This window comes from Rattus norvegicus, chromosome 13 (assembly GCF_036323735.1).
Source record: "Rattus norvegicus strain BN/NHsdMcwi chromosome 13, GRCr8, whole genome shotgun sequence".
Taxonomy (NCBI): domain Eukaryota; kingdom Metazoa; phylum Chordata; class Mammalia; order Rodentia; family Muridae; genus Rattus; species Rattus norvegicus.
The window spans coordinates 74269322-74290779 of NC_086031.1; the positions used below are offsets into that span (position 1 = coordinate 74269322).

Genomic DNA, 21458 nt, shown 5'->3' on the forward strand with positions numbered 1-21458 from the left:
TTATAATTTGAAAAGGATGAGTAGATAGAACTTCTGTACAATGAAACTATGTAATGCTAAGACTGGAATGATGGACATGTTAGATGTTTGTCCAAACCCATAGAAAATGATGAACCAGGAATGAATTCTGATGCAAACTAAAGACTCTGAGCGATAAGGATGTGTTTAAATAGGATCTCAACAGTTGTAACAAACAATACCAACTCTGCTTGAGAGTGATGACGTTACGGGAGGCTACGTGTCCAATGGGAATAGGGTGAATGGAAGATCTCACTCCTTTTAGTGTTGTTGAGAACCTAAAGCGATCTAGAATGAAGTGTACTAAACAAACAACCAGGAGTAGAGGACTTGGCCTATGTGCCCATTCATTCATTTATTCACTCACTCACTCATACTTTCTAGTGTCCCATGGGTTGGTCCTGTTGGTTATTAAATTCTCCCAAGAACTTTGTGCCTCCTGAAGACAGGAGCCACATCTGAAGCACCTTGCTTCTCTGAGACACAGACTCAGCACTGTATAGACGGACTGAGTTCTCTATGTTTTGCTCAGGAAGATACTGACTTCACCTTCTTTCCATGTCTGTCCCTGTTGAACCTACCCAGAGACAGAGAGAGAGCCCAGCCTTGGCCCAGCTCTGTCAATAGGACCTGCAAGTTTGTGCAGTGGTGTTGGCTCCAAGAAGCTACGAAGGGACAGTGCCAATGCCATAGTGATGTGGTTTGGCCATGGCAGCTCTGCCTGCCCATAAAAGTCCAGATACAGCAAAGCTGAGGATTCTGTTGGTGGCAGCAACTTTAGCTCTCTGTAGCCCACAGTGACTTACAAGAGTCTTGACAACTCTGGCCATCATGCAGTAACAGAACAGGCATCATAAAGAATTCTACTTACAAAAGAAAAGCCAACATTTCTGACAGTGTACAGAGAACTGGACAGAACTCCTGCCCCTTACTAGGGACAGTGAGACCCTTGAAAAGGTAATGTATAGGACAAGCTAATTAGATGGCCCCAATATGGCGGCCCAGCTGGAGGCCACATCATTTACTTTAGAAGAATTTTCTCTTCTCTCAGCTTTGCTCATGTTTTAACCAATTTCCTGATTTTTTTTCACTTTCCAGAGACTGAAGGGGTGTTGGCATAATATGCTCCCCACAGCTCATTTTAGATTTGTCCAGTTGAATTCAACAAATATTTATTGAGTAAAATAAGCCCTACACATGTTATATGGAGATGACACAGAGAAGCCAGACGCTGTTTTTGCTCCCGGGGGCTTTATGATTTGCTGGGAATAGAGGTAGAGTAAAACACGCACACATGTCTTTCTGTCTGTCTGTCTGTCTCTGTCTCTGTCTCTCTGTCTCTGTCTGTCTCTGTCTCTGTCTCTCTGTCTCTCTCTCTCTCTCTCATACACACACCACCACCACCAGCATCAGCATCAGCATCAGCATCATCATCATCATCAGCAGCAGCAGCAGCAGCAGCAGCAACAGCAGCAGCAGCAGCAGCATTCCTGATCTGGGATGCTCAGAGGCTCCCAGCTCTCTTGACTAAGAGTCTCAACTCTTGGCTTGGGATTCTGACTGTATTGCACATGCTGTGCGATCTCCGATTGCTTCTGATGCCTAATGACTCTTACCATGTGGGCTCTTTCACAAAACGAAAACAGTTAAGTGACAGATTTAGAGTTAGAGCTCTTTGGAGTAGAAGACTCTTTAAAAGCTGCTATCATTTTGGAGGATATTCAGGTCACATATTTCTCCCACTCTGCAAACATATGAACTGAGCAGATGCCTGAGGTGGAGCATGATTGAGAAGCGCGTGATCTTATTATTGGACTTAGTGACCTGGGAACGCATAGAAATGAGAAGATTTTACTCCCGGTTTTTTAAAACTCCAGTTTCTATTTCTAGCTCCTCCTCAGGGGTGGAGCCCCACTCGTGTTACAGACCAGAGGATATGTGGCCCTGCAGCGTACACTCTCGAGGATGGTCTTCTCAGTACAAATCCCCATACAGTACTGTCTGCACCCTGATCGCTAGGCACATTCCTACTGGAGCTGGCTGACTGTATCAAGTTGGTACAGGACCAGACTGTTCTCGTGAAGCAACATTATCCCCTCCCCCATGCACAGCCTGGCTCTGTTCACACGTTTCATTTTCTCTCCTGGGCCTCCTTGCGAATCCTGTGTTGATCCTACTTTCTCTCTCACCTGTTGACTAGCACATTCCTTCCCCACCCAGATTTCTCACTCTGCTGCACCACCCCCCTTTTCCTTATCTGTATCTTACTGCCTACATGGTTGCTCTTGATACAAAATCTTTGATTTTTGTTTGTAGGGCATTTGAAGGATTTAAAGATGCCAGTTTATCCTTTTCTAGATTACAGCCAAGGCCCCTTTGAGTGTTTAAAGGCAGCCCCCCATCTTACTTATGCTACCGTAGACCCTGCCACTTCTCTCCTTGGCCTCAAGAGGCACTCTCTATCAAAGCTTTCTTCTGTGTTCCCCGGACTGGATGCTCAGAGGGGCCTGACTGGCAGGCAACAACAAAGGGACAGATCCCAACCCTCCCTGCCTCACACAGCTTTCGGCAGTTGAATTTTCACTCTTCTTGTTTTGTAAGCTTTAAACAACAGAACCGTGGTGACCCAAGGAAATGACAAAGGTTTCATGACACCTTTTCAAGGGTTTGGCTTCGTTCCTTTTTTAATGAAAAAAAAAAAAAGTGTGTGTTTGGTTGGTTGGAAAATGTTAAGAGAAGAAAAGTTCTATATTTGACAGCACAGGAACCCAATGCTGCAGGCATATTTCAGGAATGAAAGCGCCGAACAAGGCCTTGCTATTTGAATACAGCTTTGAGCTTTATTTTAACTTGCCTGTCCTTCAGGATCCCCATCTATGAAATGGACACCTACCTACTTCAAAAGGCTCTTGTGAAAAATGAATGTACAGAACATATATTTACCATATATTTGTATTTGGGTGAATATATACATATATGTATATACATACACACATATATATGTTTATCAACATAACTATTTTACATAGAAAGACATTCATAGAAATATAGGACCTCAGGTTTTGTGGCATTTACTATGATAAATTATTTATTACTAGGTCACTATTATGTATAATATTCAGCTGTCGTTTTGGTATAATATTGTTTATTATCAACTATTTGCTATTTTCAAATCTCTACAAACTCTTTGGGGATGACATTAAAATTGCTGTGCTGTGCCCTTCATAAAGGTCAAATGAGGTGCGATCAGGCTGTACAATATAAATTGATTCCTGAACCCCTTATGAATGCCAGATATGGGTGCTCTGGCAGCCTCACTGAGCTTAGAGTTCAGTGTGCCTCACCCCTACTTTTGTAATAGCAAATGAGTGTGAATGGTGTCAATACTTTTCTTTAGGAAGTCAGGGGAGAGGCTGATGCCTTAGTGGCTATGACACTTTGGGTAAGTCAGCTCACTGGTCTCTAATTGGTTTGTTTGAGCCAGATGCCAGAGAGGCTATACCAGTAAAGGAGTTCTTAGAATCTAAGGTCCTAGAGAGTACCACCAAATTCAAATGGCAGATGCCATATCTGTCTTTCTGGTTCTATGCCAGATCTTAGTGATGACGTTAGGGGCCCTACTCCAGCATGAAGCTGGTTGGTCCCGAGAACACATGCATGGGGAAGCTAAAGAGAATACTTTCATCATAAGCCCTGGATCAGCAAGTCTTATCACCAGCAGTGAGACCTTGCCATCCAATGAATGGTAGTGGAGATTACCCAGTATACAGGCTAATGGGTGGATAAGAAAGGTCTGTATGGCACTAGTAAAAATTTACTCTTTTGTCTGCAAAATATAATAAATTAAAAAATCTGATTGATAGATGAATGGAGACATATTTTCCTGAAAGGAGTGGACAGGAAGTGAATGTCTTCCATGGATATACCACTTCATTTCTTGGGCCTCATCTGTATGATGAAGCTGACAGTGGCTGGACTACATGCGTTCCAGGGCACTTTTTAGCTCCAACATTCTACAAGTTCATTATTTCCTTTCTTCTAGGTACCCCTGGCTAGCAGCCCAGACTAAAAATGGTCTCTATGAAGGATTACTTTACCTACTTTCTTACAGGGCTTTTCATTCATCTTCATTTTCTGGTTCAGGATAAATGTATGCTCTCAGCTACTTAGAAAACTCTCTTCCTTGATTTTTCTTCTTAAGTATCGAAATAAATGAAATCTGGTATGTGAAGTGCTTAGCACAATGTCTGACTCATAATAACGTACTCACACATATGTGTGTACAGTTTTCTAATACTTCATCCTTTAATTTTTTTTCTCCAGTCTAAATATCCATGTCACTTAAAAGACTTTATTTTGTAAAATCCAGGGTCATTTACTTTGTTCTTTTTAAGAGAAGGTTTATTGTGGTTTCTCCAAGCAGCTCATATAGTCAAGAACACTGCAGTATGGGTCCCAGTCGCTAAAAGCTATTCAAAACCAAATCAGGTACTCAAAAGGACAAAGATTTTGCCTTCAGATTGCTGCACAAAGGCCTTAGGAATCTGTGTTTTCTGGAGATCCAGCCCTGACTCAATTCAAATGGGTTTATGATGTTGGGCTGCTGACCTTGTTGGGTCAGAACCTAACTCTGAGTTGACACCTTCCAACAGTGCTATTTCATAGGAGAAGACACAGATTTATCTCAAGTGAGCTTGCACCTCTGATTCTAAGCTCTCCTCATGTTGATAGAAAATGTGGTGTGGTCCAGATGAACAGCAGGGAAATCAGGATGTTCTTGCTAACCCTTTGTGAGGCTACTGAAATCCCAATACACACTCTCAGGGGTTTAGACCCAAGTGCAGATTCTTGTTCTCATTTTTTTTTTCAGAAGAGGAAGCATGGACTCGAGGGGCCATAAATGAATGATAAGGGCAAGGACTACTAGCTGACTAGCTTTGGGGACAGTAGCAGTTCCTAATTAGAACAGGATGGTTTGTAGACGTCTTAAAGGTGCTTCAGGTGACCTGGGAAGGCTAAGATAAAGCTAGCCTCAATCCAGAAACCTCCCTTCCCTTATTTCAGAAGCCCACAGAAAGCACCTATTCCTTATATCTTGTGATGATTTGCTGTTCACTGTCAGCTTGCTAGCATGGAAGTGAATCTTTGGGGTCTCTAAAGGCATCTCCAGAAAGGTTTAACTGAGCTTGGAAGACCTACCCTAAATGTGGGTGGCACCATCCAATGTCCCAGGGTCCTAAAACTTACAAAAAGGAAAAAAATCAAGCTGAACATCAGCATTCATCTGTCTCTGATTCCTAGTGCAATATGAGCAGCTGCCTCATGCTCCTGCCACCATAACAGACTACCAAGCTGTAGTAAATCAACCTCACCCTAACTTACCTATGCCAGGCACTTTGTCACAGCTTCAAGAAAAGTACAGAATATAAATTTGTTATAAGGCTTTCTACTTAGTCATGTAGTAATATAGAAAATCCCATGGCAGCGATAGCCATGTGCTTTCACTTCTTCGACATCTCCAAGGAGGAGAAAAGGATCTTCTTCTTTTTTTTTTTTTTTTTCGGAGCTGGGGACCGAACCCAGGGCCTTGCGCTTCCTAGGCAAGCGCTCTAACCACTGAGCTAAATCCCCAGCCCCGAAAAGGATCTTCTAAGGCCAATATTCCTGCTTGAGTTTTGTAGCATCAGATCTTCTACCTCATCCTACACCTACAGCTTTGAGAGACGAAGAGGGGAGGGTGATGGAGGAAGTTGAGAATAGCATGAAGGGCTTGCCTTTTGAGGGAATAAGAGACCAGAGCTTAAAAACATAATAAAATAAAAATAATATAGGATAGGAACCTAAAAATAAGAGTAAAGAAGTCTTCTGCTAAAGAATGATAGATAAAAAGATGAAAAGAGATATACATATTAGCACTCTCACAGAAAGCTCAATGTAGAGTCAGCATGCCAGTGGGTGTTGGTGATACTGTTGTGAAAATTGGAAAAATGTTCCTTTGGCCATTCTGGTGCCTCTGGCAAAATTTGTTCCATATTTGTGGCACTTGAGCTAAAATAGTGGCCGACCCTTGCTTCAAAGGGTAATAACTTCTAACCCTGATCCAGATTGCTCAGTGAGACAGATGCCCGGTGGCTGAAGGATTAGCAGGATTTTCAGCTCGCTTGCCTTGGGGAGAGGAAAGAAGGGCAGAAGAAGTAAGAAGACTGACCAAAAGGTGAGAGATCAGAAGAATGGATTTGCTCAGTCTTCCCTTCATTTACCTACTCAACAAGGATATAATGAGTTGATTCTGGGTATTGGTCATTTCCGGGAATCATCATCTCCATTTACCACCCCCCCCAAAAAAAAATCCCCTCATGCTATATTTTTTCTATTTTATAAAAGAAAACACAGGAGCTCAGAGTGCAATTCTTAAGGTAAAAAAGAGAAGGCTTAAATTCTGTTCTGCCGGATTCAAAACCTTGCTGCTTGCTATAAAACATGCTATGGAGGAACTGAAAATGACTAGGATATAAAATGTTCTTAAGTGGCAATATTTATGAAGCATGTTTGTGTGAAGCAGGTGCTGTTCTAGATTATGAGAGTCTGACTCAGGCCAGGGCCCTGCCCTCTGGGAGAGGAAATGTGGTAGAAGATTGAACAAAGAATAAACGGAGACATGGGCTATAAAATGTTGACTGGTGCTGAGGGCAATGGTGGAAAATACGGCTTGGGGAGGTCTTGGGGAGTTGGTGGCACTGCTGACCATTAAGAGAGACCTGACTGAGGAATGGTGCTCCTGCATTGAGGGATGAAGATGAGGCTTATGCAGGCAGATGTTTATACTCTGTTCATATATCTGTTGAGCTCTGACTGTGTTGTTTGATACTCTCTCAAGCCCTCATCTGTTGCCCCAGTTGGCCAGTGCAATGACTTGAAAAGCAGATGGCATCAGAATGCTTTCTTAATGAAGGACTGGGATGTGGAGAGAGGTATGAGTGGGCAGGACTGCATAGCTTATCAGTGGCTTCCCGGAAACTTAAATTCAGGTCCACTCACCTCAGACCTACCCTACTGTTTTGCCTCTCACAGAGGTGTTCTTGCAGAATCTGACAAGAGTACCCAAAGCCAAAATCATAGCTAAGCAAGAGGCAAGCAGGAAGCTGGGAAATCTGTAAAGGACATTGATTTAAAAAGTCAAGAACAACCTAAGGTAAGAACATGGGCAAGATCCATCCAATACTCTCTGTGGCTGGATCTGTACAGATGTCTTAAGAGGAGGATAGGACCATTGGGATTGTTATTGAATACATGAGGGAACTGAAAACAGCCTTTTCTTACACAGTCTAAGTTCTGGAGTGAAAAATCCATCTGGGGATGTAGTTATTTGGTAGAGCAACTTGCCTAATACCTGCTAGGGCCAGGATCCCCCAAAGCAAGGATCTGACCCTTAGCCTCCCACTGCAGAAGCCATGCTTCCCCCAGGAAGCATGGAACTTACTCTTCTCACATGTGGTGAAAGTGCTGAAGGAATTGTGAACATGGCCATAGCAAGGGAAAGATTCAGCTGCTGGAACTCGGGCTAAGAAACCGGGAAGGCTGGGGGATCACAGAACGATGCCAATAATTCACAATGGCCCCCTTGGTCTTTGCTCCTCATCCCTGCATGGTATTTGTGCTGCTGTAAAAACAAAACAAACAAAACAAAAATGTACCCAAGACTGTTTCAGTTCAGTTACTTGTTTTCTTGCTGTGATAAAATACCACAGTCAAAGCACTCTATAGAGGAAAGCGTTTATTTGGCTTGTGGTAACAGAGGGAGAGTCCACAATGGCATGGCAGTAAGTGGCCAGAGCAGGAAGCAGGATGATCACATTGATTATCAACACAAAGGAAACAGACAAAATTAGAAGTTGGATAAAGCTAGAAACCATCATAGCGCACCCTTAAAAACATCCCCTTCACCACGGCTCTACATCCTAAAAGTTCCATAACCTCCCTAAATAGCCCATCAACTGAGGATTAAGTGTTGAAATAAACGAGCCTGTGTGGAGGGTACAACATTTTTCGACTCAAACTACCACAGACTGGGTATAATTTATAAATATAGTCATGGACTGCAAAATTGTCATTGTTGGATCAATACAGGACAGTGATTCTCTAAGATTATATTGCCTGGTGACAATGTAGCTATCTTAGCTAGTGTAAACCCACTCTATAGTATTCACACAATGATGAAATGGCCCAATTATGCATTTCTCAGAAATTAGCCCTGTCATTAAATTACACACAACTGTAATAGAAGTGTGTTGCTCTCCTTTCTGGAGGCTAAAGTTCAAGGTCACTCTTCCAAAGATTCAATGTCTGATGAAGATCTTGGTCTCTTTTTTCTAGGATGGCACATGGTTGTGCCCCTGGCAGAACCAGGCAGAAGTGGCTGATGTTTAAAGGGGGCTTAGTTAGTTCCCTCAATCTCCTTATTAGATACCTAATCCCATTTCTGCTTTGCTTGGGGTTGGTGCTCTGTAACCGAAAAGCTGACCTCTTCATAGTGTTGTGTGGAGAATGGTTACTAAGTGTCAATTTCAGTGCTGAAAGGGACCTGGACCTACCAATCACAGAAGCTCTTTGTGCTCCTGGTGAGTAGCTTAGACTACAAAGCAAAAGGAGAAGAGCCAAAAAGGGAGAGGGTCTAGTGCCTCTCCTGGGTGAGAGTCTGTCTGGGGGAAAGGTGGGGCAAGGACTTAAAGTTTTTATAGTGGCTAATGCAGAAAAGCGGCCCTCTATTTCTCATTCACAGGTCACAGGAAATGAAAACTAGAACACTAAAAACAAAAACCCAAAGAATAAGAGGCTTGGAGGGGAGGAAACCATACGCAGAGTAGACAATGAGGGGTGGGTGTAGATTTGTTGACAGGCTGCCTAGCTGTGAGGAGGTCCTGGAACAGGAGTGACACCTATCCCGGGTCCACACCATTGCCCTTATCTGCAGCAAGAGGAGGCCGCCAATCTAATCCTCTGCTGCACTGAAGGCAGACATCTGCTTTGCTCTCACTAATTTAGTGTAGGAAGCCTGGCTTGCTCTCGGGTATAGATAACAATTCCTAGCTGGCAGGCAGGCTGGGGAGCCGGGAGCTCAGCTGCATCCCTCCTTAGCTAGCATTCCATCACCCAGCAGTCCTCCCTCCCCAGGCAGGCTGCAGCTGGCCAGGCCCCATGCACAGAAGCTTGAGGTACCAGGGGGAAGGGCAGGGTTAGTGACTCAGGGAGATGGTGCATACTTGCTCTCACAGACACAGGACTGCAGTTCCCAGAACAGACTCTGCTCAGAACTGTCTGAGCCAGCTCTGCCCTCAGAGGAACCAGATGAACTGGGAGGGAGGAGGTGTTCCAGGCTGCACATGCTGGAAGCCTGGAGGGAGAGAGGTTTGTTGTACATTAATGGCCACTCTGGGAATTGCTGTCCTCTTGTAGGTAAGCACTCCACAAAGGGCTTTGGAGCCCCCTATGCTGGCAGGTCCTGAGCACAGTGTCCTTTCATCTGGAAACCAAAAACCAAACAAGGTCCATAACTAATATGGACTCTAGGACTACTCTCTCACTCTCTCTGTACTTCTCCTATGGGGACCCAGCAGTGGGTACCCTTTTTTTTTACTGGACTGTTTTCTACAAGTCCCAGTGAAAGTTTGAGGTCTCTGTACTTATCCCCAGTGGAATGAGAAAGAAAACAATTAGTTTTCTGTCTTGAAGCCTAGTTCATTCCTCAGTTCTGCTCTTATACTCATGTTTTTTTTTCATCTTTATTAACTTGAGTATTTCTTATTTACATTTCGATTGTTATTCCCCTTTCCAGTTTCCTGGCCAACATCCCCCTAACCCCTCCCCTTCCCCTTCTCTATGGATGTTCCCCTCCCCATCCTCCCCCCGTTACCGCCCTCCCCCCAACAATCATGTTCACTGGGGGTTCAGTCTTGGCAGGACCAAGGGCTTCCCCTTCCACTGGTGCTCTTACTAGACTATTCATTGCTACATATGCAGTTGGAGTCCAGGGTCAGTCCATGTACAGTCTTTGGGTAGTGGCTTAATCCCTGGAAGCTCTGGTTGGTTGTTCATATGGGGTCTCAAGCCCCTTCAAGCTCTTTCAGTCCTTTCTAAGATTCCTTCAACGGGGGTTCTGTTCTCAGTTCAGTGGTTTAATGATGACATTTGCCTATGTATTTGCTGTTATACTCATGTTTTAAATGACAGTTCTGAGGTTGCTGTTCCTCATCCCAAATAGAGTTTGGATTTTCCAGGAACCTTGAAAGGTTTAAAGTTAAGCTGTGATTGAGTGTGGCAGTATATAACTATGATCCCAATATTTGGGAAGCTGAAGGAAGAGGATCATGGTTTGGAGGCCAGCCTGAGGTACATATAGAGATGCCATCCTAAAAGACAAAAGGGATAAAGTGGTTGCTCAAATAAACACCACCACAAATTAGCTTTAATGGAGCAGAGATTTACTATTAGTAAAGGAGCAGAGATTACTCAACTTACTGGGATTCAGAGCCCTGCTGACAGTTAGCATCTAAGATAGAATTGTCTGGAGCCTTTTTCCTGTCCTTGATTCTACTTCCTTCTGGGTAATTGTGAATGGAATCACTTTATAAAGCCAGAGAAATGACTACAGTTAACTCTAGGTCCACATGGTTCCTTTTGGTAAGCTCTTAGAGAACAATTCTTCCTGAACATCTAAGATTCTGTTTGGCTATGTTTGGGGCATGTGCTCAGTCTTGAATCCAGCTTTAGATGTATTCTGCAGGCAAAGTAATAGATCTACAGTCTATTGCAATGGCATCAAAGTAAATGAAGGATTTTGGACAAGGGTCTTTTCCATCTGCTGCCTAAACACAACAGCATATCCTACCCTTTCCTGGAGTTGGCAGTGTTTGGAGCTGTCCAACAGTGTTCTTTCTCTGTTCTGTCAAACCTCCCCTCACTCTCCTAGATTCTATCAACTCAGTGCTATTTTGAAAAATCCCGAGGCATTTTCTACAGTTCTTTCCCTAGCCAGTATCTGGCTGTAGCTCCAGCCTTTCTGTCTCTATAGCCAGCAGCTGTCCCTTCAGAGTTCTCTCCAGACATTATCCTCATCATGCAATGAGGTCACCAAGTCCTGCTGAGTCAGGCTGGGACAGAGCCCAAGTGCAGTCTTAGCATTCAGGACCTTCTCTGCCTCATTGTGGGGGTGAGCATTTGAGCCACATTGTCCTTATGGAAAGCTATAAAAATTCATCCCTCTACTTTCAAGATCCTGAAATAGTTTCTTGTAAACACAACTTACAATGATTAGGCCAATCCGACTTACCTCATCTGAGTTGAAAGTGAATGAGTGAGCCATTTTCTCCAATACCTAAATGTCCCTACAATGTCTTAACAAGTGGCCATTCTTCTTGAGTTGTACCATGTTTAGAAGTCTCCATTATTGGGCAACTCTTTATGTTGGCAACTTGCCTTTCATCACTTTTCTTCAATCAGAGGACAAGAGCAAAATGAAGAGTAAGTTCCTTATGCTAAAGGTCTGAGAGTCCAAGAGAAGTTTCTTCTGCATGGTCTGAATGTGTGACTCTTGATTATCTGTACTGTGGATACTGAGAAACCATGGACTCGCAGTCATTACAAAGGTAGCACCTATCCATGTATGTCCATGGCCAGGGTCTGTGGCATGAGACTATACATAAGGACTCAGAGATTGTAGACACTGTGCACTCTCATCTCTCATGCCCCAAGATGGGATCAGGCTGCCTCATTGCCTTAGAGGAATTGCTTATTTCCTGGCCATTGAGTTCCCTACCTATATAATGTTACCTTCAACCTTCTACCTGCAGAATGTGGGATGGCTGGTCTTCTATAATCAGGGGAAAAGGTGCAGGCATAACCAGAATTTTCTTCCCAGTGATGGGGCAAGATGTAGAGCCATTTTAAGATGGCATGAGGTATGCAGGATCCCTCACTTTTCCTGTGAGGAAAAAGTTGTGGAGCAACAGACACAAAAGAGAAAATTCCTACTCTTCTCTCCTCCCTCTATTTCTGTCTTTTTTTTTTTTTTTGCTCTTTCCCTCTTCTATAACATCCTCTATATCCTGGTCCCACAGAATCCCACAGGACTTGAAATACTCCCTGAAGTCAAACATTGTCTTGGCTCTCAAGGAATTTATGTCCTCATAGGAGAAGGACAAGTATTTATAATCATTTATCACTATGACCATGTAAACACAAGATCTTGGAAAAGATATTACATAGAAAAGAGGAAGACTCTCTTCTCCCACTTGGGTGGTAATCACATAGACTGTCCAAGAGCTAAGTTTTCTTATCCCTTTTGTCTCATGTTTACAACAAGCTGTTTACTTCTAGTTCATAACACTGCAGGGATAATTATGGTTGGCCTTGGTTACCCTTGAAACTAAGAGCTTTCATTGCCTACTCTATATTTACCACGCTCCAAAGTGGAACCCTCAGTTTTCCCCATTCTTTTTTGAAAAGTCATAGCTATAGCTTCTTACTTCTGTGTCTACCCCTAAGGTCCAAAAATGTAGACCTTAGAACTTTCTGGAATGTTGGCTGTGGCATGGCTTTTCTTTAGGAAGGCAAGCCATGGTGATAAGATATCCTATGGTCCCAGATACCGGAGGTAGCTGGGTACCAAGGGTCATGCTCTATTTGTTGTGGATGCCTAGGTGGAGAATTACAATATAGAGAGGGGTTTGCCAGCTGGAATACTGGCCTTTGAGTCCCAGTTTCCAGAGAGGACAGTGTAACAGAGGAGCCTCATCTGTAAGAAGGACCAGACAATAAGGAACAAGTAATTGAGCTCAGCCCAATATTAAGTTTAATATACTTAGGCTACTCATATGAGACAACAACGTTCACTTCCATAGATATTTCCTGGGTATAAACCATGTTAGCCACAAGGATGAAAGAAACATAAAAGTTGACCCAGATCTTAAGAGTTGAGATCCTGTCTGCAATCTTCTTAGCTCTCTTTTCTGTTGATGGTCTCCACTCAGCAGCCATTATGTATAGGCAAATGGGTTTGAATCTATATACCCAACACTGGCACACAATATGAGCTCTAGACCTATTCCAGCCAGCATCTAGACAGCTTGAAGCTTGGACTTTCTTCAAACTCAACATATCCCAGACTAACTCATCAATCTCATTTCATTGACACCCTTCCCAAACCTGTCTATCTTCCAAAGTTTGGTATTCTTATATCTAAGATGATTTACTCTCTCTTTCTTAAATGTTCCGCTCTTCTTTCAGACAACTCTGATCTCATGTTTTCCATGCATGGACTGTAGAGAGCAACAGAAGATAAGTTTCGGAACCCAAATTCATTAAGGTCCAGATTAATGACCATTTCCTGGTTGACAACCTCATCATCCTTCCCAGATGGCAGGACTCCCTCCTCCCATCCCCACAAAATTTAATGTGAAACTCTCTTATCCTTTCTGTACCCTACTCCATTCAAATCCGAGTTTCCAATATCTTTGCTGTCCTAAAATAGTCCCATTTTTTAAAGCATTTGGCAAATTTACATGCAGTAGAAACAATTACTCTACTTTCAATGGCCCCTGTTCTAAACTGACTAGTGCTTCCTGGTGGCTTTCTCTTCTGACAGTCATTGATCACTGATTATGTGTTTTTGCAGATGCCATACACTTGCTCAGTTGCTCTGTGTATGCTAGAGTCCTTACAGAGCTGTACGTGTACTCCAGAGTAAAGAGAAAGTGCCTCTCACTTAGGATGACTTTAGAGTCAAACACACATGCTTTCAGTTTGAGAGTCTACCCTTACAGCCCCAGTGACTGTTAGAAAGCTAGTTAACTTGTGTGGCCCCGGCCTCCTCATTTGTAAATGGCAGGTAATACTTACCCTGGAAGGTTCACAGTCCTCTCTCTTTACCCCTTGAGTGTGCCACGCCTTCAGCTTCTGTGTCTTACTTGCCCTTAGATGAGATAACTCTCATTCTTCTAGTCTCAGCTCAGATCTATGCTCCATTGACAGTCTGCAGCCCTCTGGTCAAGTTAGTTTCTTGCCTGTGTTGTCCTTTATTACATTGCCTCTGCCTCTTCTCGGCATCAGCCTCTGAACTGCCTGGTCTCTGCCTTTTCTCTCCACTTTGAGAAACTGCAGACTCCATAGAAATAGAGACTGTGGTTTGCAAAACATCAAGTCCCATCTTTGCTCTTCCTCATTCCTTTAAATCCCAAGATTTCTTAAAGCGAGCTATATTAGGTCAGGAATTTGTAACTGAAATTTTGAAGAAAACGCCCCCATCTTACTTGGTTCTCATTAGCTGGCATTGCAGGAGTTCAGCTCGCCAAATTGCTGGCTCCACTCTAGTACTGTATTAGGCTCCGGGCAAAGCTCTGCTTTAGGTGTAGAAATTAAATAATGTGTCCTCTGAATTGTTACTAATACCCAGTACTTTCCAATTTCATGAGATTCACAACTAGTTTTTGTATCTGTGAAACGGCCCAAATCTCTAAGAGAATGTATTTTCTTAGGAGATTTCCAAAAGCACTAGCAATCCCCACAATTTATTTGGCTCATACGGTTGTAAATATTTTATTTAAAGCTCAGCCACATGCAAATCCATTGACCTATGCAATTTATTGAGAATACCAACAACGATCACTTGTACGTATTAACTTGTATTTACTTTAAATGTTGCTACTTCTAAAGGGGCATAAAAGTTAATTCCAGAAGAAGAAGCTCCAGGGTCCATGGCCAATGGCTCAGCCTCCTGATTTGCACTAGCTTTGTTATCCTGGACAAGTAATTTTATCCCTTTCTGCCTCAGTTCCCCAGTCTAAAGGATGTAATTGGTGCCTTTGCATTATAGGATTAAATATATGAGTTAAATGAGATATTATCTGTAAGGATTAGCAGCAATGCTTGGCACTTGGTATAAGTGCTGTATAAAGTTAGCTATTATTATGTGTTGTGGGTAAATTAAATATAAGAAAAGCATTTGGATGAGACAGGATTTAAATTTCCTGTCAGCTCTGTGTCGCTCTGACCCTTCAGCGTTCCTATTCAGTAGGGAGGGGGCAGCATTACCCATGTTTTGCAAACAGTGGAATTGAGCCACAGAGAAGCAGAGCATGAGTGGCAGCTGAAAACTAAGACCAGCTTTGTAGGCATAAGTTCCAAAGCTGTTTCCAGGTGGCTGAATGACTGGGCAGTTAACAGCAAGTGTAAGGCAGCTTTTGCAAGTCTGAACAGAGACCTCCTTTGCCTCTTTTCTGTCAACTTTCTCCATGGATACCAACAAAGTCAGTCCTGTCTCTGTGTCTGAGATAACATCAGGTTAATGTCTCCTTGCCTGTTTTCTTTAGCTTTCCAAAAACCCACATTATGGGGTTGAGTGGAGCATCAGCTGATGTCTTCTTCCTTTCTTACAAAGCCTGCCTCTTTAGGTAGGCAATCCTTGTTCTTGAATTGGGCTGGAGATGTATACTTAGCTCTCACTTGACTGTCAGTTGAGTTTTTTGGATTTATTTGGGGGTTTTAAACCACTTGAGACCCTCACAACTAAACTTGTTCCAAAACATTTATCCTAAAGACATCCCACCCCCCTGTCCCCAATACCATATACTATTTTCCTACTGCAACCACAGGAAAAGGATCTGCAGGAGGCCCTGATTGTCCCTCTGTCTTCCTATCTGCTTACCAGAGGGAAGTCTCTGTCTCCATCCAGGACTGTTTGGCTCTGTAGAAAAAACAGCCTGCAAGAGTTTGTGGGTGCGGGGCGATGCCTGTGCCTGAACTCAGGCTGCTCAAGAGAACCAAAGACGCGTTGCTTTTCTGTCCACTAGGGGGCTACTTGTAGAAGACTGGGGAAAACAGCTTAAAAAAATATGCTGCTGAAATTTCAGTAAGAGGGGAAAAGAGAGAGCTTGTGAGAGACAGCAGAGCGGTCCCAGACTTCCTCATCTCGTTCACGTCAGAGGCAGGAACGGACTGTGCTAAGGCTGTTGGCTCAACACGCAGAGACAGAGCCGAACAGCCTCAGAGACAGGGAAAGAAGAAGACCTCCCTAACCCAAGAAATTACCACGAGTGGAGTAAAGCCATCTGACTTTTTGGTCTTATTTTGGTTGCCTCTTCTCTCCTTCTACTGGTAGACCTACCTACCAGCTGCCGTTTCGTTTCTTTCGTGAAGCCTTCTCTCTGCCTCTCAGTAAAAAGAGGAAGGGAAGAGAGGGAGAGAGGTGGGCGCTCTAGGTGAGCGCATCAGCTGGCTCCAGCTCGAACAGACAAGAATTCTCTGCCTAGGAAGCTGCTCTCGCTCTCCGGCTACCCACCCCCCAACCTGGGTAAGTCCGGAGGAGTACTGCGCTCCTCTGTTTCCTTGCTAGCGAGATTTCAGCACCACGGAGAGCGATTAGATGCATGTCTGTTCTTCAAGCCATCTGGCTATAAGGTTACATCTCTTTAGGCTGCTGGTAAAGCTGGCTTCTGCTTAGGGAGAAAAGAAAGGAGAAAGGCGCAAAACTGTGTCTACCGAATTAGAGGGGGATGTGGACCTTGGCCTTGGGAGTGAGCCTGAGCAAATGTATGTGTGTGCACTGTTGCATAAGACAGGTGAGGTCGGAGCTAGCAGGCTTGTAATTGTGCTAGTCTCAGTGTGAGGCTGTCCTTTATATATGTAGCTGAGAGGGAGGGTTTGGGGAAAAGAGTCCTGGATTTTCTTTAATTAACTCTTTCATAGCCAGGCATAGGTGGTGGAAAGTGTTACAGGGCAAGCCCGGGGGATAGGAGTGGAGGTAGAGTTAAAAGTTGTGCTTCCAGGAGGGAGCTTGGAGAGCCAGTATTTTAAAATGCCATTTCCTCCCAGGATTACCTGGATTCTTGCTGTGGTAACAGCCTATCCTGACCCTTTTCTTCCTTTCCTGGTTCATGGTGGGCAGGTGCAACAGGTTAGCCCCAGGCTGGGGGTAAATTTGGGGCTGAGGTCTCTAATTTCATGCTTCAAGGCAAATACTCAGCCTGGCAAGGGCTGGCTGATTAGAACTACACTACATTTGTAAGCAGGCAGGGAATACCATCCACTTTTCTGTTATCCTTGTTCAGAAAGAGGAAACAAGTCTATTCTCCCCTATTTCCTGGGGGCATTTGTCAATGACAAACAACCCAGAGGAAAGGGTTTGTCTTCACTTGTCTAGAGAGTCAGGAGAAAACACAGACTGGCCCAAAAGTGAAAGTCTCTCCTCTAACTCCCACCCAGGGACTCGGGGGGCTCCACAGATGGGATACTAAACATTACTAAATTCTATTGTGCTCTCTCTCTCTCTCTCTCTCTCTCTCTCTCTCTCTCTCTGCCTCTCTGTCTCTATCTTTTTCTCCTCCCTCTCCTCCATCCCCCATCTCTCTCTCTAAATACTTTCAATAAGTTACTTCTACCTATCTTGTTTTTTTCCTTAGAGATACTACATGCCTGCCCTTATGTCCCCAGTTCTATTTAAGCCTACTGCATGTAGCTACTCAACAAGTGGCCTTGGGGGCTTTCTTCAATCACCAAAGTTTCCTTGGAATCAGTATCCCAAGAGGGTTGTGCAGCTTCTTGCAAGATAAAGCCTCAACTTGGTTGGCTCCTAACCCTTTGAGGTTCCACCCACCCTTTACCTAATGGAGTTGGGAGGGGTGGGTATGTGGAGTTAGTCACTGACCTCCTTCCTGAGTTGTTTTATGTTATGTATTTAATTCAAAATCCTGGGCTTTTCTCCAAGATGAGGAAAGTCTCTCCACTTTGGATTGTGGGAACCTCCTAGGTGGGAGATACAGTTCTGAAAGAAAGAGTCCCATCTTCCTTCTCACCACCCTCACCCTGTGCCTATTAACATCAGATCTAGAAACTTCAGTGTGACTTTAAAATGAATGGCAGAGAGTAGATTGTAGAGATAGAAAGAGAGATGTCAGAGGTTGTAATGGTAGAAAAAGGTTGAAACATGCAACTTTAGAGAATCAGAAACCGACAGAGATTCATTCATACTCCAGCCTTTCCTTCACACACCCCCCCCCCAGTTTGTATCAGCAGGTGGATGGATTTCTGTGTCACATGGCCCTGAATGCTTAAAAAAGCTGTGCCCTTGCCGCAGAGCCTCTCTTAAAGATGCCATTTGTTACAGATGTCACAATTATCTTATTAATGCTCCTAAATTCTCTCGGAAAAAGTGGCCCGTAACATTACTGGGTCCATTTTTAAGCAGAAAAGCCAAGCACTGGATGGCAAAAGCAGAAGCAGAACTTCTGATGTTCTAATCTCCTCACCTGTAAGTGCAGAAGCGCTCATGTGGGACAGTGAGAACATGCCACCCCGCCACCCCGCAGATGCATATGTACAAGCAAAGCTTGTTAGTACATTCACTGTGAAACTGTGGGCTCTCCCTGGGAAAGAATGAGAATCAACCAGACATCTTACCATGCTGGTGATGCCCAGAAACCAAGTAAAGAGCTCTCTGTGCTTATGGTGACAAAAGTCCCTGGGCTTCCAGCCTCCAGGATGAACTGAAGTCGTATATCCAGTGTTCACATTCCCTTTACCTCAGAATGCCAGATAGAGGCCCTTTTCCTAGAGCCCATTGCCATAGATGTAAAAGTTTGGAATGTTTGTTGGTTTTCCTGACATGAGACCCTTCATGGGACCACCTTCATTGAATCCTGGGTGGTTTGGGATGGAGGAGGATGACCAAGGACCAGGAACCACTTAAAGGAGTGGAGAATGGCACAAACCCACTATATACAAAAAGCCTCTACTTTCCCAGAAGCCTCTTCTCTCACACCTGCCAGGATTCTGGAGAGAAGGTTACTGTATACTCACATCTGTCTTTCCCTTATTGAACAAAAGAAATTTTGCTAGGCTGCTTCTGAGACGTAGAGAAGTAAGACATGCTAGGAAAAGATGTAGGGAAGGATAAAGCCAGAATCCTGCTTTATTCTCTGTATATATCACTATACATGATCGTTTTCTACCTCAAATGTGTAACCATTCCTTTTTATAATTGAGATATGATTTGTGTGCAACAAAATGGACAGAAGGTAACTACTTGGATTAGAGGTTTTTGAAACTGTGTCAAATGAATATTTGACTTTTACCCCAAATAAAATATACAAAAGTTCCTGCCTGCTTCTTTCCAATCAACCTTTTTCTTCCACAATCCCTTTGCTTGTTCAATGCTACCATCACAGCTCAAGTGGCTGCACTGTGCAATAGAAATATGCTGATTGCACTACATGGTAAATGTGTTATGTGGATCTCGCGCTTCCAGGTGGACATCTCAGGCTCTAAGTTTACTGATTCTAGATGGATGGCGGGAAAGGGGAGGGGAGGGTATGTTCTACATCTCAGCTTCTTGTCACGGTGGTAGAAAATAGTCATTTCAATTGTGTATATGGAAGGCAACAATTAGGTCCAAATAGAAGACCCTGCAAGCTTCTGCCTTTGAGATAATTTGAGTTCATTTGATGGTACTACTCAGGAATATGAGATGGGAATCATTATTAAACACATAGAATTAAGTTTTAGGTTTCTAGCCATGAGTGACTTTGACTGGTCTCCCAAAAATGAGCTGAGGGAAGAGTACCCATATGAGCTTAGTAGAGACAGAAAAGAAAGCTAGTTCACAGTGAAAGCCTTATACCATGAAATCCAGTTTCATTCACAAAGACCTGGGTGGGGTATGTGCATTTATCCTCATTATTTAAGAGTGGCTTTAAAACCAGAAACTATGTTGGCCTCATGTACCTATATCTATCCAGTTCTATCCAGCGACACTCCACCCAACTTGTTTCCATCTGTGGCTTCTTGCACCAGTAATAAGTGCAGTTTCCCATTCATTGTTAAGAAATGATGGAGTCCTCAGAAGCTTTGTGGTGACTTTGTTAAATATTTTTGTTTGTGCAGATCTCCCCCAACACCTCTCTCTCTCTCTCTCTCTCTCTCTCTCTCTCTCTCTCTCTCTCTCTCTCTCTCTGTCTGTCTCTCTGTCTCTCTGTCTCTCTCTGTTTCTCTCTCTCTGTCTCTCTCTCTGTTTCTCTCTCTCTCTCTGTCTGTCTCTCTGTCTCTCTGTCTCTCTCTCTCTCTGTTTCTCTCTCTCTCTCTCTCTGTGTGTGTGTGTGTGTGTAGTATCATGTATCTTGGCATCTTGCTAATTCTCTTTATTCTATCTCTACTCTAAGGACAACTGGTTAGAGTTGAGGCACTGTACACAATCGAACCTGAGGTCTTCAACTAAGAAGTTTCTGCCAGATCAATCAGCATATGAGAGTCCTCAAAATTTGTCTGTGTGGGTCATAGATCCATTTACATGGTCAGTAAATAGCTAAGCCCTCTGCCTCCCTTATTTGAAAATTTGTCCTTTTGAATTCACCTTCCCAAAGAATATATCAAGCCAGCTCTTCTACAGAAAGGGTCCTGGGTCATCTCTCTCAAATGATATCCCACAATGGACAGTGTAAGTTGCTAAGCTATACAGTATGAAGACCTAAAAGATGGCCAAAGGGCAGACTCCCTAAATATAGGTAGAAGTTTGTGCAAAATTTCAAAAAGTGAATGATGTCCCCAAAGGCACTTGGAGTGGATGACCTGGCAGAAGTCATCACTGCTTTATCTTGCTCTTGATTCTCTGATAAAGATGAGATTTGCCACCTAAGTAGCATCGCATGTCTTTAGAGCAGGGCAAGAGGGAGTGTAAGAAAGTTGTTTCAAATCTATTTGCAGGGCTCAATAAAGCTTTGTCTTGAATGTTATTTTTGGCTAGAACTGTACTGATACATCTTTACCATAGGGAGTAAAGTGTATATCAGTTGGCAAATAGACCAAAAGATCTTAACTGCCATATTCTCTTTGCTTTGCATATTTTTATGTCCCCCAAATTACATTTATCTATCTATCTATCTATCTATCTATCTATCTATCTATCTATCTATCTATCATTTGGGTGACTTTAATTTAGTGGCCTACATGCTTTCACTTACTGTGTAACCACAACCAGCACACACATTCACACCAATTCATCACCCAAAACTGAAACTCTGATAATAACTTCGATTTCCTCCTTCCCCAATCTTTGCCACTTTGCAAGTCGGATCTAGGTACATCATACAGATGAAATCATCTAATTTTCTTCTTTTGTATCCCACACTTACAAATTATTATATTTATTATTAGCACGTGTGTATGGAGAGGATGAGGGGGCATACAGTCCATGGTACACATATAGAGGTCAGAGAAAACTATGGGAGTTCTCCCTCCCACCTTGTTGAAGCAGGATCTCTGTTTGTTTCTCTCATACAGCGTACTCCAGCCTGTGAGCCTCTGACTGATTCTCCCATCTCCACCTCCCATCTTGCCATAGGAGTGATGGGCTACTGATGTTGATGTATCTCCCCATGCAGCCTTTCTGTGTGGGTCCC

General features: G+C 43.4%; 1 protein-coding gene across 8 annotated transcripts in view; it reads left to right on the forward strand.

Annotated features, from left to right (window-relative positions):
- The first annotated feature begins 15819 nt into the window (after positions 1-15819).
- Positions 15820-21458, forward strand: part of Tnr (tenascin R) — a 421034-nt gene continuing 415395 nt past the window's right edge. For all 8 annotated transcript variants that reach the window (XM_039090392.1, XM_063272049.1, XM_039090391.1 and 5 more), the window contains exon 1: positions 15820-16360. The gene's annotated coding sequence lies outside the window, so the exon portion shown is untranslated. The remainder of the gene's footprint in view (positions 16361-21458) is intronic.